Source organism: Botryllus schlosseri, chromosome 7 (assembly GCF_051294905.1).
Source record: "Botryllus schlosseri isolate E-star chromosome 7, Bs_hap1, whole genome shotgun sequence".
Classification (NCBI taxonomy): domain Eukaryota; kingdom Metazoa; phylum Chordata; class Ascidiacea; order Stolidobranchia; family Styelidae; genus Botryllus; species Botryllus schlosseri.
Window position 1 is genome coordinate 12,031,031 of NC_137242.1, and position 15,870 is coordinate 12,046,900.

At 43.3% G+C, this 15,870-nt stretch overlaps 1 protein-coding gene across 3 annotated transcripts in view; it reads left to right on the forward strand.

The window, feature by feature from the left end:
- The window catches only part of LOC145442220 (alpha-tocopherol transfer protein-like), a 234,018-nt gene extending 219,466 nt beyond the window's left edge, over window positions 1-14,552 (forward strand). The window contains exon 8 of one of the 3 annotated variants that reach the window (XR_013915977.1): window positions 10,411-14,552. The gene's annotated coding sequence lies outside the window, so the exon portion shown is untranslated. Of the gene's footprint in view, window positions 1-30; window positions 251-10,410 lie in introns of those variants that run through there. The other 2 variants (XR_013915978.1, XR_013915979.1) reach the window with 2 other exon arrangements.
- The last annotated feature ends 1,318 nt before the right edge of the window (window positions 14,553-15,870 follow it).

Consider the following 15,870-nt stretch of genomic DNA (forward strand, 5'->3'; position numbering starts at 1 on the left):
CGCAAAACACAAAGAATTGGTTCGATGCAGGTGACTATCAGAGATGAGCGGATTTGAAATTTCCATGTCCTAATCCAATCCGAATCCGAACCTTCAAATCCAAATCCAAAACCTAATCCATAACTTTTTCATATTCAAGTCCATGTCCAATCCTAATCCGATTCCAACTGGAAATTCCGGAAAAATACTAATTTATTCAATGGAGGGATTCGAAAATTTTCTTTCACAACCAACGATTCACTTGATTCAAGATAACTTAGTAACCATAAGTACAAACTTAGTAAGCATAAGTACATTAATAACTGATCTGCATAAAGTTTGTCGCCATTTGCCACATGGCATTTCAATTTCCCAGAAAATCGATCAATCCAATCCAAATCCTAATCCGTTCCGAAAAAAATGTCTAATCCAAATCCAATCCAAATCCGACAAAATTTCACAAATCCTGTTTTTTCAAAACCTAATCCTAATCCATGCTCATCTCTGGTGACTATGTGACACTGAAGTGGTCCTGGCGGAATTTCGTCGGAATATTTGTGATCACGTGAAACACTATTTTCGCGAACGCAGAATATTAACCCTCAACCGATGCACGGCAAATGTCATAGTTCAGGCTGGATACGAAAGTGTACCTCACCTAATTAACACATCATCGGAAAGAGCGTTAAAATTACTTTATTTAAAATCCATTTCTAGATTCCAGATCGTCCTGCTTAATTACGAACACGAGGACCAAGGCTACGTTATATTGCGCTGTCGGGCATTGTTGGCCGCCATTTCAATTTATGGCAAATTCCACATTCAAGGCCGGATTTAAAAGTGTACCTCACCTACAATTCAGATAATTAACACATCATCGGAAAGAGCGTTCAAATTACTTTATTTAAAATCAATTTCTAGATTGCAGATCGTCCTGCTTGCTTACGAACACGATGACCAAGTTACGTATATTGCGCTGTCGGGCATTGTTGGCCGCCATTTCAATGTATGGCAAATTCCACATTCAAGGCCGGATTTAAAAGTGTACCTCACCTACAATTCAAATAATTAACACATCATCGGAAAGAGCGTTCAAATTACTTTATTTAAAATCCATTTCTAGATTCCAGATCGTCCTGCTTAATTACGAACACGAGGACCAAGGCTACGTTATATTGCGCTGTCGGGCATTGTTGGCCGCCATTTCAATGTATGGCAAATTCCACATTCAAGGCCGGATTTAAAAGTGTACCTCACCTACAATTCAGATAATTAACACATCATCGGAAAGAGCGTTTAAATTACTTTATTTAAAATCCATTTCTAGATTCCAGATCGTCCTGCTTGCTTACGAACACGAGGACCAAGGCTGCGTTATATTGCGCTGTCGGGCATTGTTGGCCGCCATTTCAATGTATGGCAAATTCCACATTTAAGGCCGGATTTAAAAGTGTACCTCACCTACAATTCAGATAATTAACACATCATCGGAAAGAACGTTCAAATTACTTTATTTAAAACCCATTTCTAGATTCCAGATCGTCCTGCTTAACTACGAACACGAGGACCAAGGCTGCGTTATATTGCGCTGTCGGGCATTGTTGGCCGCTATTTCAATGTATGGCAAATTCCACATTTAAGGCCGGATTTAAAAGTGTACCTCACCTACAATTCAGATAATTAACACATCATCGGAAAGAGCGTTCAAATTACTTTATTTAAAATCAATTTCTAGATTCCAGATCGTCCTGCTTGCTTACGAACACGATGACCAAGTTACGTATATTGCGCTGTCGGGCATTGTTGGCCGCCATTTCAATGTATGGCAAATTCCACATTCAAGGCCGGATTTAAAAGTGTACCTCACCTACAATTCAGATAATTAACACATCATCGGAAAGAACGTTCAAATTACTTTATTTAAAACCCATTTCTAGATTCCAGATCGTCCTGCTTAACTACGAACACGAGGACCAAGGCTGCGTTATATTGCGCTGTCGGGCATTGTTGGCCGCTATTTCAATGTATGGCAAATTCCACATTTAAGGCCGGATTTAAAAGTGTACCTCACCTACAATTCAGATAATTAACACATCATCGGAAAGAGCGTTCAAATTACTTTATTTAAAATCCATTTCTAGATTCCAGATCGTCCTGCTTAACTACGAACACGAGGACCAAGGCTGCGTTATATTGCGCTGTCGGGCATTGTTGGCCGCCATTTCAATGTATGGCAAATTCCACATTTAAGGCCGGATTTAAAAGTGTACCTCACCTACAATTCAGATAATTAACACATCATCGGAAAGAGCGTTTAAATTACTTTATTTAAAATCCATTTCTAGATTCCAGATCGTCCTGCTTGCTTACGAACACGAGGACCAAGGCTGCGTTATATTGCGCTGTCGGGCATTGTTGGCCGCCATTTCAATGTATGGCAAATTCCACATTTAAGGCCGGATTTAAAAGTGTACCTCACCTACAATTCAGATAATTAACACATCATCGGAAAGAACGTTCAAATTACTCTCTGCTCCACGAACTTCAGGTGACTCATTCCAAGAAATAGAGTTGAACGCTCTTTCCGATGATGTGTTAATTATTTGAATTGTAGGTGAGGTACACTTTTAAATCCGGCCTTGAATGTGGAATTTGCCATACATTGAAATGGCGGCCAACAATGCCCGACAGCGCAATATACGTAACTTGGTCATCGTGTTCGTAAGCAAGCAGGACGATCTGGAATCTAGAAATGGATTTTAAATAAAGTAATTTGAACGCTCTTTCCGATGATGTGTTAATTATCTGAATTGTAGGTGAGGTACACTTTTAAATCCGGCCTTGAATGTGGAATTTGCCATACATTGAAATGGCGGCCAACAATGCCCGACAGCGCAATATACGTAACTTGGTCATCGTGTTCGTAAGCAAGCAGGACGATCTGGAATCTAGAAATTGATTTTAAATAAAGTAATTTGAACGCTCTTTCCGATGATGTGTTAATTATCTGAATTGTAGGTGAGGTACACTTTTAAATCCGGCCTTGAATGTGGAATTTGCCATAAATTGAAATGGCGGCCAACAATGCCAGACAGCGCAATATAACGTAGCCTTGGTCATCGTGTTCGTAATTAAGCAGGACGATCTGGAATCTAGAAATGGATTTTAAATAAAGTAATTTGAACGCTCTTTCCGATGATGTGTTAATTATTTGAATTGTAGGTGAGGTACACTTTTAAATCCGGCCTTAAATGTGGAATTTGCCATACATTGAAATGGCGGCCAACAATGCCCGACAGCGCAATATAACGCAGCCTTGGTCCTCGTGTTCGTAGTTAAGCAGGACGATCTGGAATCTAGAAATGGATTTTAAATAAAGTAATTTGAACGCTCTTTCCGATGATGTGTTAATTATTTGAATTGTAGGTGAGGTACACTTTTAAATCCGGCCTTAAATGTGGAATTTGCCATACATTGAAATGGCGGCCAACAATGCCCGACAGCGCAATATAACGCAGCCTTGGTCCTCGTGTTCGTAGTTAAGCAGGACGACCTGGAATCTAGAAATGGATTTTAAATAAAGTAATTTGAACGCTCTTTCCGATGATGTGTTAATTATCTGAATTGTAGGTGAGGTACACTTTTAAATCCGGCCTTGAATGTGGAATTTGCCATACATTGAAATGGCGGCCAACAATGCCCGACAGCGCAATATACGTAACTTGGTCATCGTGTTCGTAAGCAAGCAGGACGATCTGGAATCTAGAAATTGATTTTAAATAAAGTAATTTGAACGCTCTTTCCGATGATGTGTTAATTATCTGAATTGTAGGTGAGGTACACTTTTAAATCCGGCCTTGAATGTGGAATTTGCCATAAATTGAAATGGCGGCCAACAATGCCAGACAGCGCAATATAACGTAGCCTTGGTCATCGTGTTCGTAATTAAGCAGGACGATCTGGAATCTAGAAATGGATTTTAAATAAAGTAATTTGAACGCTCTTTCCGATGATGTGTTAATTATTTGAATTGTAGGTGAGGTACACTTTTAAATCCGGCCTTAAATGTGGAATTTGCCATACATTGAAATGGCGGCCAACAATGCCCGACAGCGCAATATAACGCAGCCTTGGTCCTCGTGTTCGTAGTTAAGCAGGACGATCTGGAATCTAGAAATGGATTTTAAATAAAGTAATTTGAACGCTCTTTCCGATGATGTGTTAATTATCTGAATTGTAGGTGAGGTACACTTTTAAATCCGGCCTTGAATGTGGAATTTGCCATAAATTGAAATGGCGGCCAACAATGCCAGACAGCGCAATATAACGTAGCCTTGGTCATCGTGTTCGTAATTAAGCAGGACGATCTGGAATCTAGAAATGGATTTTAAATAAAGTAATTTGAACGCTCTTTCCGATGATGTGTTAATTATTTGAATTGTAGGTGAGGTACACTTTTAAATCCGGCCTTAAATGTGGAATTTGCCATACATTGAAATGGCGGCCAACAATGCCCGACAGCGCAATATAACGCAGCCTTGGTCCTCGTGTTCGTAGTTAAGCAGGACGATCTGGAATCTAGAAATGGATTTTAAATAAAGTAATTTGAACGCTCTTTCCGATGATGTGTTAATTATCTGAATTGTAGGTGAGGTACACTTTTAAATCCGGCCTTGAATGTGGAATTTGCCATAAATTGAAATGGCGGCCAACAATGCCAGACAGCGCAATATAACGTAGCCTTGGTCATCGTGTTCGTAATTAAGCAGGACGATCTGGAATCTAGAAATTGATTTTAAATAAAGTAATTTGAACGCTCTTTCCGATGATGTGTTAATTATTTGAATTGTAGGTGAGGTACACTTTTAAATCCGGCCTTAAATGTGGAATTTGCCATACATTGAAATGGCGGCCAACAATGCCCGACAGCGCAATATAACGCAGCCTTGGTCCTCGTGTTCGTAGTTAAGCAGGACGATCTGGAATCTAGAAATGGATTTTAAATAAAGTAATTTGAACTCTCTTTCCGATGATGTGTTAATTATCTGAATTGTAGGTGAGGTACACTTTTAAATCCGGCCTTGAATGTGGAATTTGCCATAAATTGAAATGGCGGCCAACAATGCCCGACAGCGCAATATAACGTAGCCTTGGTCCTCGTGTTCGTAATTAAGCAGGACGATCTGGAATCTAGAAATGGATTTTAAATAAAGTAATTTTAACGCTCTTTCCGATGATGTGTTAATTAGGTGAGGTACACTTTCGTATCCAGCCTGAACTATGACATTTGCCGTGCATCGGTTGAGGGTTAATATTCTGCGTTCGCGAAAATAGTGTTTCACGTGATCACAAATATTCCGCCGAAATTCCGCCAGGACCACTTCAGTTATGTGACGGACTGAGTGACCCCTATGGAATCTCGGTTCATTTTTTGAAATGAATCCTGTGTGATGAGAGCTTTTCTGCATAGAATAATGAAGTAAATAAAGAGAAAGTTCTGCGTGACGTTGCCACCAAATCAATTCCACTCTGGCTGACGGAAGGCATCAGTTTATAGTTCATGAAAGAACTGGGATATAAAATGAATATTAATCAGTACGGTTCTATCATCATTGGTATACGCAAAATATATTTTTACAGCAATTGTGTCGATAAAGATCCGGCAAAGTGATAATTGGAGGAAGGTTGGTTCGATTGGTTTGAAATGAGGTCAGATTTGTTTGAAATGAGGTTAGTCTCATGTTTGAAATGAGGATAGTCATGTCAGAAATAAGGATAGTTATGTTTGAAATGAGGATAGTCGCTATATTCACTATAAAGTCAGTTGCAGTACCAGGCCCGACTTCCCAGTGGTAACCCAGTTCGAACACATCCCAGACATGATGTCAGAACACGTCCCAGACACGATGTCCGAGTATCAACACAGGCCGAACACGCCCAAGACACCATGTCCGATTGGCAGCACAGGCCGAACACACCCCAGACATGATGTCCAAACACGCCCCAGACACGATGTCCGATTGGCAGCACAGGCCGAACACACCCCAGACATGATGTCCAAACACGCCCAAGACACGATGTCCGATTGGCAGCACAGGCCGAACACACCCCAGTCATGATGTTCAAACACGCCCCAGACACGACGTCCGATTGGCAGCACAGGCCGAACACACCCCTGACATGATGTTCAAACACGCGCCAGACACGATGTACGAGTGTCAATACAGGCCTAACACGCCCAAGACACAATGTATGAATGGCAACACAGACCGAACACGCCCCAGACACGATGTCCGAGTGTCAACTCGGATCCGAAAAAAACCAAGACACCATATGTTTGAATGGCCGAACATGCCCCAGACACGATGTCCGATTGGCAGCACAGGCCGAACACACCCCAGACATGATGTCCAAACACGCCCCAGATACGATGTCCGGGTATCAACACAGGCCTAACACGCCCAAGACACCATTTCCGAATGGCAACACAGACCGAACACGCCCCAGACACGATGTCCGATTGGCAGCACAGGCCGAACACACACCAGTCATGATGTTCAAACACGCCCCAGACACGACGTCCGATTGGCAGCACAGGCCGAACACACCCCTGACATGATGTTCAAACACGCGCCAGACACGATGCACGAGTGTCAATACAGGCCTAACACGCCCAAGACACCATGTCTGAATGGCAACACAGACCGAACACGCCCCAGACACGATCGATGTCCTAGTGTCAACTCAGATCCGAAAACAACCCAGACACCATGTTTGAATGGCCGAACATGCCCCAGACACAATGTCCGAGTGTCAACTCAGTCCGAACACAACCCAGATACCATGTTTGAATGGCCGAACACGCCCCAGACACAATGTCCGATTGGCAGCACAGGCCGAACACACCCCAGACTTAATGTCCAAACACGCCCCAGATACGATGTCCGAGTATCAACACAGGCCGAACACGCCCATGACACCATGTCCGATTGGCAGCACAGGCCGAACACACCCCAGACATGATGTCCAAACACGCCCCAGACACGATGTCCGATTGGCAGCACAGGCCGAACACACCCCAGACATGATGTCCAAACACGCCCCAGACACGATGTCCGATTGGCAGCACAGGCCGAACACACCCCAGACATGATGTCCAAACACGCCTCAGACACGATGACCGAGTATCAACACAGGCCGAACACGCCCAAGAAACCATGTCCGAATGGCAACACAGACCGAACACACCCCAGACATGATGTCCAAACACGCCCCAGACACGATGTCCGATTGGCAGCACAGGCCGAACACACCCCAGACATGATTTCCAAACACGCCTCAGACACGATGACCAATTATCAACACAGGCCGAACCCGCCCAAGAAACCATGTCCGAACGGCAACACAGACCGATCACGCCCCAGACACCATGTTTGAATGGCAATAACACAGGCCGAACACGCCCCAGACATGATGTCCGAACTCGCCGCAGACACGATGTCCGAGTGTCAACACAGGCCGACACGCCGCAGACATAATGTATGAATGGCTGCACAGGCCGAACACAACCCAGATATGATGTCGGAACATGCCCCAGACACGATGTGCGATTGGCAACACAGTCCCAACACCCCCAGACACGATGTTAATAAGGCTAGTCATGTTCGAAATGTCCGAACACGTCCCAGACATGATGTCCGAACTCGCCGCAGACACATAATGTCCGAGTGTCAACTCAGTCCGGACGCAACCCAGACACCATGTTTGAATGGTCGATCTCGACCCAGACACAATATCCGAACACGCGCCAGACACGATGTCCGAGTATCAACACATGCCGAACATGCCCAAGACACCATGTCTGAATGACAACACCGACCGAACACGCCCCAGACACGATGTCTGATTGGCAACACAGGCCAAACACACCCCGGACATGATGTCCGGACATCATGTCTGGGATGTGTTCGGACTGGGTTACCACTGGGTTACCTCATAGTGAATATATAGCGACTATCCTCATTTCAAACAGGACTATCCTCATTTCTAACATGAATATCCTCATTTCAAACATGAGACTAACCTTATTTCAAACATGACTATCCTTATATCAAACATGACTATCCTTATTTCTAACATGACTATCCTTATTTCAAACACGAGACTGACCTTATTTCAAACATGACTAACCTTATTTACATCGTGTCTGGGGGGTGTTGGGACTGTGTTGCCAATCGCACATCGTGTCTGGGGCGTGTTCCGACATCATGTCTGGGTTGTGTTCGGCCTGTGCTGCCATTCAGACATTATGTCTTGGGCGTGTCGGCCTGTGTTGACACTCGGACATCGTGTCTGCGGCGAGTTCAGACATCATGTCTGGGGCGTGTTCAGCCTGTCCTATTGCCATTCAAACATGGTGTCTGGGGCGTGTTCGGTCTGTGTTGCCATTAGGACATGGTGTCTTGGGTGTGTTTGGCCTGTGTTGATACTCGGACATCGTGTCTGGAGCGTGTTTGGACATCATATCTGGGGTGTGTTCGGCCTGTGTTGCCATTCGGACATGGTGTCTTGGGCGTGTTCAGCCTGTGTTGATACCCGGACATCGTGTCTGGGGCGTGTTTGGACATCATGTCTGGGGTGTGTTCGGCCTGTGCTGCCAATCGGACATCGTGTCTGGGGCATGTTCGGCCATTCAAACATCGTGTCTGGGTTGTTTTCGGATCTGAGTTGCCAATCAGACATCGTGTCTGGGGCGTCTTCGGTCTGTGTTGCCATTAGAACATGGTGTCTTGGGCGTGTTTGGCCTGTGTTGATACTCGGACATCGTGTCTGGAGCGTGTTTGGACATCATGTCTGGGGTGTGTTCGGCCTGTGTTGCCATTCGGACATGGTGTCTTGGGCGTGTTCAGCCCGTGTTGATACCCGGACATCGTGTCTGGGGCGTGTTTGGACATCATGTCTGGGGTGTGTTCGGCCTGTGCTGCCAATCGGACATCGTGTCTGGGGCATGTTCGGCCATTCAAACATGGTGTCTGGGTTGTTTTCGGATCTGAGTTGCCAATCAGACATCGTGTCTGGGGCGTCTTCGGTCTGTGTTGCCATTCAGACATGGTGTCTTGGGCGTGTTCGGCCTGTGTTGATACCCGGACATCGTATCTGGGGCGTGTTTGGACATCAGGTCTGGGGTGTGTTTGGCCTGTGCTGCCAATCGGACATCGTGTCTGGGGCATGTTCGTCCATTCAAACATGGTGTCTGGGTTGTTTTCGGATTTGAGTTGACGCTAGGACATTGTGTCTGGGGCGTGTTCGGTCTGTGTTGCCATTCATACATGGTGTCTTGGGCGTGTTAGGCCGGTATTGACACTTGTACATCGTGTCTGGTGCGTGTTTGAACCTCATGTCTGGGGTGTGTTCGGCCTGTGCTGCCAATCGGACATCGTGTCTGGGGCGTGTTCTGACATAATGTCTGGGGTGTGTTAGGACTGGGATACCACTGGGAAGTTGTGCCTGGTACTGCAACTGACTTTATAATGAATATAGCGACTATCCTCATTTCAAACATGACTATCCTTATTTCTGACATGACTATCCTCATTTCAAACATGAGACTAACCTCATGTCAAACAAATCTGACCTTATTTCAAACCAATCGAACCAACCCTGTAGGATAATTGAGTTTGTTGCACCTTTAGGAGTTCAAGTTACTGATTCTATATTGTGTACTGTACAATGTACATTAAAGGGGTCTACTCTACATCATCATCATTGGTTTATTAGCAATTTTATCAGTTCAATACACCACAAAAAATGCGATACAATGAAAAGACAGGAAGATGTCGGAGCGACAAGAAGTAGTCTATGGAATCCGACACCCACCTTGGCCTAGGCGATGTAAAGAGGAGGCATGCACACTGAATGAAAGTAAAGAAGATAGTATAGAAAAAGAAAGCGACAAGAAATAGGGCGGCATGTCATGGGGAGCGAGATCGATAGGTCAGTCGTGGTCCTGTAATCTTGAGGATGGACTGTATTTATTTAGTAGTACTAGCTTGTATTTCGACTTGAATGTGCTTGAGCACGTCCACATTCAAGTCGAAAGACAAGCAATTACTATACTACAGTCCGTAACCAGCTAAATATCTACCTTATTATACACTTATTGTTATCAAACATGACATACGTAATATTAATGACGTCACATCAACTAGGATGACATCATCCCCTCTATACCAGTAATTAGTACGATGCCAAGTAAAAGAAACTTTGCTCACGCTACCAGTGTTGCCAGCGCTACCGAAATTCAGTTTTCCATGGTTCCGTTCGGCCTTCGGCGTTCTGACTTCATTCCGACAGATACCGAGCTCAAATTGAGCGCGTAATATTTCCGCGTCGATGATCTCAGCATAGTGTTCTATATGGTGTCGACCAGAGATGAGCGGATTTGAAATTTCTATGTCCTAATCCAATCCAAATTCGAACCTTCAAATCCAAATCCAAATCCTAATCCATAACTTTTTCATATTAAGTCCATGTCCAATCCTAATCCGATTCCAACTGGAAATTCAGAAAAAAGACTAATTTATGCAATGGACGGATTCGAAAATTTTCTTTCACAATCAACGATTCACTTGATTCAAGATAACTTAGTAACCATAAGTACATTAATAACTGATCTGAATAAAGTTTGTCGCCATTCGCCACACGACATTTCAATCTCCCAGAAAATAGGTAAATCCAATCCAAATCCTAATCCGTTCCGAAAAAAATGTCTGATCCAAATCCAATCCAAATCCGACAAAATTTCTCAAATCCTGTTTTTTCAAAACCTAATCCTAATCCATGCTCATCTCTGGTGTCGACACAAGCAAATCTCACGCCTCAGTGAAATTGTATCACGTCACAATTTCCATTTGGCTACAGGCAATTTGACGGTCATTTTTGACCGGCTTGACGAGCATTAAATTCGGTAAAACGGGTATCAATCGAAAGCTGGCTCTGCACTGATTACGAAAACATAAATTTTTTTTCCGCTCGTGGCATTGGCATTGGCATTGGGACGCAACAATGGTGTCTGGCTCTTTTTCTCTTGAGCTACTCTCTCGTTTCGCCAGACAGCATTGTTACGTCCTGAGCTACTCTCTCGTTTCCCCAGACAGCATTGTTGCGTCCCAATGCCAATCTCCATAACAATGAAAAATTCGAGGCTGATTGTGGGAGTTCCAGGGCCGAGAGCGGAATAAAATTTATATTTTCGTAATCAGTGCAGAGTCAGCTTTCGATTGATACCCGTTTTACCAAATTTAATGCTCGGCAAGCCGGTCAAAAATGACCGTCAACTTGCCTGTAGCCAAATGAAAATTGTGACGTGATACAATTTCACTGAGGCGTGAGAGTTGCCTGTGTCGACACCATATAGGACACTATTACTTCGTTTCCATGCTCGGCCGACGGTCGACCGAAAGGCCATGACGCATGCGTTGTACATGTCGGCCGTGTTTCCATGACCAAGCGTAATCCGACCGTGACTTGGCCGAACTAGGTGGGCGAAGCGATCGCAACGATGTTTTTGGGTTACTTTATGTAATAATTTCATAATAATCACAAGATTGCGATAAATGACTCGATAGGAATGAGCCGAGATGACGTGTAGCGGTCATTCAGTCAAACAACACGCTTTGACCTTGAATACGTAGGCCTAAATCCATCCAACATGTAAAATGGTCATGATGAACCCAATTGCTTAAAGGTCAACTGCATCTCTCTCTATAGACAACTTTGCGGAATCATGTTCAGAACTTTATTTTATACCGAAATTACCGACTTTCCGTGTTTCTACTCAATCGGAAATTGCCGTAATTTTGACTGAAAGTCCCAATATTGGCATGTTTACAGAAAAAGCAGAATGTGCATTGTGACGTCAAGTACATGACATCTCTATTCTCACCACAGCGGATATGTGTGTTTGCAAAGACGCTGGGAGAGAGAGAGAGAGTCTTTATTTTCATCGAACCAAAATACATAACAAACGGCAGTGATGGTGGTACAGAAAATATGCGTGCACAGTATTCGGTATTAGATAGGAATGATCGATAAGACCGTGAAGGTCATCTAGTCTGATCACACCAGCATCAAACAGGTACACTTGACTCTGAACAGTCTGGCTGTAAAGAAATGTTTAGTTAAAGGAAAATAGAAAAAAAATTAAACAATGGTGGCAAATGATCAATGAAGCAATGTCTGGGCGAGGTAGGGCAACAGTGTTAGTGTAACGACAAGAGGTGATCAAGTAGGGCTTTTTTGAATCTATTATAGGGCAATTCACGGATATGTGGTGGTAATGCATTCCAGATGATAGGTCCCGAGTAGTCGATAGATCTCTTAGTTAGGTTGCTATTGGGTGGGGGTAGGTAGATGTTTCCTTTAGACGAGGATCTCGTGTAATGGGAATGGACATGTTTAGCAGGTATGAAAAAGTCATCAAACACAGGAGGCAGACTATTGGAAAAATATTTGTGAACAACTTTTGATACTTCGAGGCGATATAGTTCATCAACTCGCAAAATTCGATGCTTACGGTAGTAAGGCGATAAAATGGTACGTAAAGGTACAGATGAGATCAGCCGTATCGCACGGTTTTGCAGGGTTCGAATTCTGCACAAAAATGTGGTGCATGCATTTCCCCATACTACGATTCCATATTGCAGATGAGAGTGGAAAAGAGAGAAGTAGATGGTTCGTAGCACTGATCTGGAAACCAAAGATTGGAGACGGGTCATTATTCCCACACACCGAATGGGCGAATATTTGAGTTAGTTGTATAGCGAAGGACTCGCTTGTATGGTGTTAAAACTGAATCTGAGTACTTGAATGTAAGTATGAAATGCGGACGCGCTTCAGGTGGTGATTCGCTCGATCCTACACCAGTGGAACCCCTATCAGCTTCGTATGATGGGTCGGTTGGTAATCTGTAGTGTGATCAGCGTAAAAGCTAAATGAAATGTAGTATGGTAGCGGCCTATGTATAATTTGGTGGATTACCTCGTTTCAATTAGGAATCTTGCTACAATCAATCACAGGTGTTAATATGGAGGTTGCCAGCTTAAATGCCAACTATCAGAGAGAGTTTGTGCTGACAGAATAAGAGTGAATCACAGCATTACCGTGATTTCAATCAGCTTGTTGGGATGGTGATGCTTTGAAGATGTCTTACTATAGATATGAACAGGATTATGGCCACAGAATTATAACATCTAGTTTGATGCATGAGTGAATGAGCCTCATTAAGATGAAACGGCGAGTCCGTTGCCAAGTAATTTCCTAACACTACACTTTTCAGGAAGCTGAGAAACACTGCACAGTAATTTCGTCCGATTGCTATGGGGATTCTGCAGAAAACAACACGGAAAATCCTGCCTGCGCATGTCGTTACTGCCATCCGATCAAAAGTCACATCCAGTAGTTTCAAAGGATTTCAATTTTGAAATGCTTCATTGTGAATGAAAATAGTTTTATTGAAAATAGTAAATGCAACAAACTAATCCATCAACACTGCTACTGTATCAGGTCCTGTGTCCAGCAATATCATCATCCGAGCTAATTTTGACGATGCCGCTACTCAAATAAAATTGATGAACTCTGCCGTTTCTGGTCGTGTTTTGACGAGTGCATTGACTTCTTCATTGCAGTAATCTAGAGAAGGCAAAAAAATATCACAAGGTGTTATAACACAGTCAGATTGAAGGCAGTATTCCAAACGTTGTATTCTCAAGTATCATTAAATAAAGGATTGCCAACTGCATCTTACAATGATGTGTATGGCTTGTGAATATGGTGAAATCTTATAAGGGTTGTTTTGAACAGTTAACACAGTACTTTACGGCAGTTATGGTGATACTGGTACTTTCTCATCTCCGCTGAGCTGCCAACATCTTGAGAGGGACATAGATTACGATATAGTAATGGATCATCGCAGTGGCGGCTCGTGACAATATCGGGTGGTGGGGCAAGGGCTGCGAGCGACTTTTATCAACGTGACGTCACAATGGCGTTTTCCAACGTAAAAAAGTAACTTTATGATGGTCACATGAATTTCCCGACAACAGTGATTTTAACGTAGGTGCCGCGAGAGGTTTGCCGGTGAGCCGTGACTTGAAGTGTGGTAACAAATGTTTTATTCATATATTTTTAATCAAAGGATTATTTTACAAAATGTACGTGAACTAAGAATCGTCCCTATGCCACGAATCAAGTATCAGGTCATCCTTAGTAGCATGCGTTTTGATTTCATGGTAGAGTTATAGATTACGCAAATCGATAGACCCTAAAATCCGACCGTCACCCCAAATTCGAAATCCGGATCCAGTCCGGCCAGGTAAAAAAACATTGAAATCCTGCTCCGGCTCCTGAACCGGACTGTGGCCATCTCTGGTTACGACCAGGTGATAATAGGCAACCAAAGCGGAGGCACCCGGCGTACGATTGGATCAATAGACTGGACAACTTCTAGACCTCTCATTTTCGCTCTAAAGGCAACTGCGTAAACTACGTACGGAATAAAGATTCAATACGATTCATGTTCGCACTTGACTTGACCTGACTAATTCCAATGACTAGAACTCGAGAGATTGCGTAAGCCTAACTGGAAAGGTCAACGAGTTCGGACACATACGCAATTGTTATCTCATAGATTGGGCCTGTCATATTGAATCCAGAACATCAATTTGAATGGTCTTTGAAGAACTAAGGACAGCAGCCTCGTAACTTCGGTCTCGGAACAACGTAGGACATTTTGGCCTTGAAACTGGAGACTGTGACACAACACATACGGCTTACTGTCTATAAGTCTGCTGCGAAATCGCCGTTGGAAAATATATTAATCAATAAATACATGAATAAAAGCCGTAACTTAGTATACTGTTACAATAAATCATCGAGAAGTAGCATACGCAATCTCATAACCCATTCCGGTATGGTACACTGTCAAAATCAATGCAAACAGACGAACACCTAACTTTTGAGTAAAATAGATCGAGGAATAGGCTGATCGAATGATCAGCTGTTAGCCGACATCGAAAATGAAATAGCTATCGCAATTGACAGGGGATCGTAAGCAAATGGTTTGAAGGCCACAATTTCACAGTGAAATGGACATTGGCGAACATAAAATTATGTGAATATTTGAATGCAAACCGAGAATCTTGGTTAGCTGTTTCATGCGATCATCGAGATATACCATTGGAAATATCATCACCGATCTCGTTATGGAACGCAGACTATATAGATTAGCACAGACCGACACCGGCTTTTGCGTGAGATCCACAATGACGTAGGTAGGCTAAGTATCAGATCAGCGCGCATCTCTACCATACTCGACCTCGAAAACGAAATAACTGCCTCAATCATTGAGTGTCAACTTTAAGACTTGGCACCGTGTTCGATACTAAAATCAAGACATACCGTGTGAAAGCTCATGACAGATCTAGGTATGGAACATCGTTAAAATCAATAGAGACCAATAACGGCTTTTGCGTAAATTTGTTGGCGATAAATGAAGAGTCAGCTCTTACTCGACTTTGGAAACGAAATTACCACCCACATAGTTCAGTGACAAACTTAAAACTTGTTACAGCGGTCGATACTAACACTTACTGTGCCAAATGTCATGACCGATCTCGGTATAGAACATCGTCAAAATCAATGGAGACCAATACCGGCTTTTGAGTAAAATCTGTTTGCTGTACTATGTATATGATAGATCAGCACACACTGAACTTCGGAAACGGAATTACTACCATTATCTTTAAGTAGCAAGCCTGAAACTTGGAGCAGTGTTAAATACTACCTTCACGACATATCATACCAAGTTTCAAGAATTATCATGGTGCGAAACAC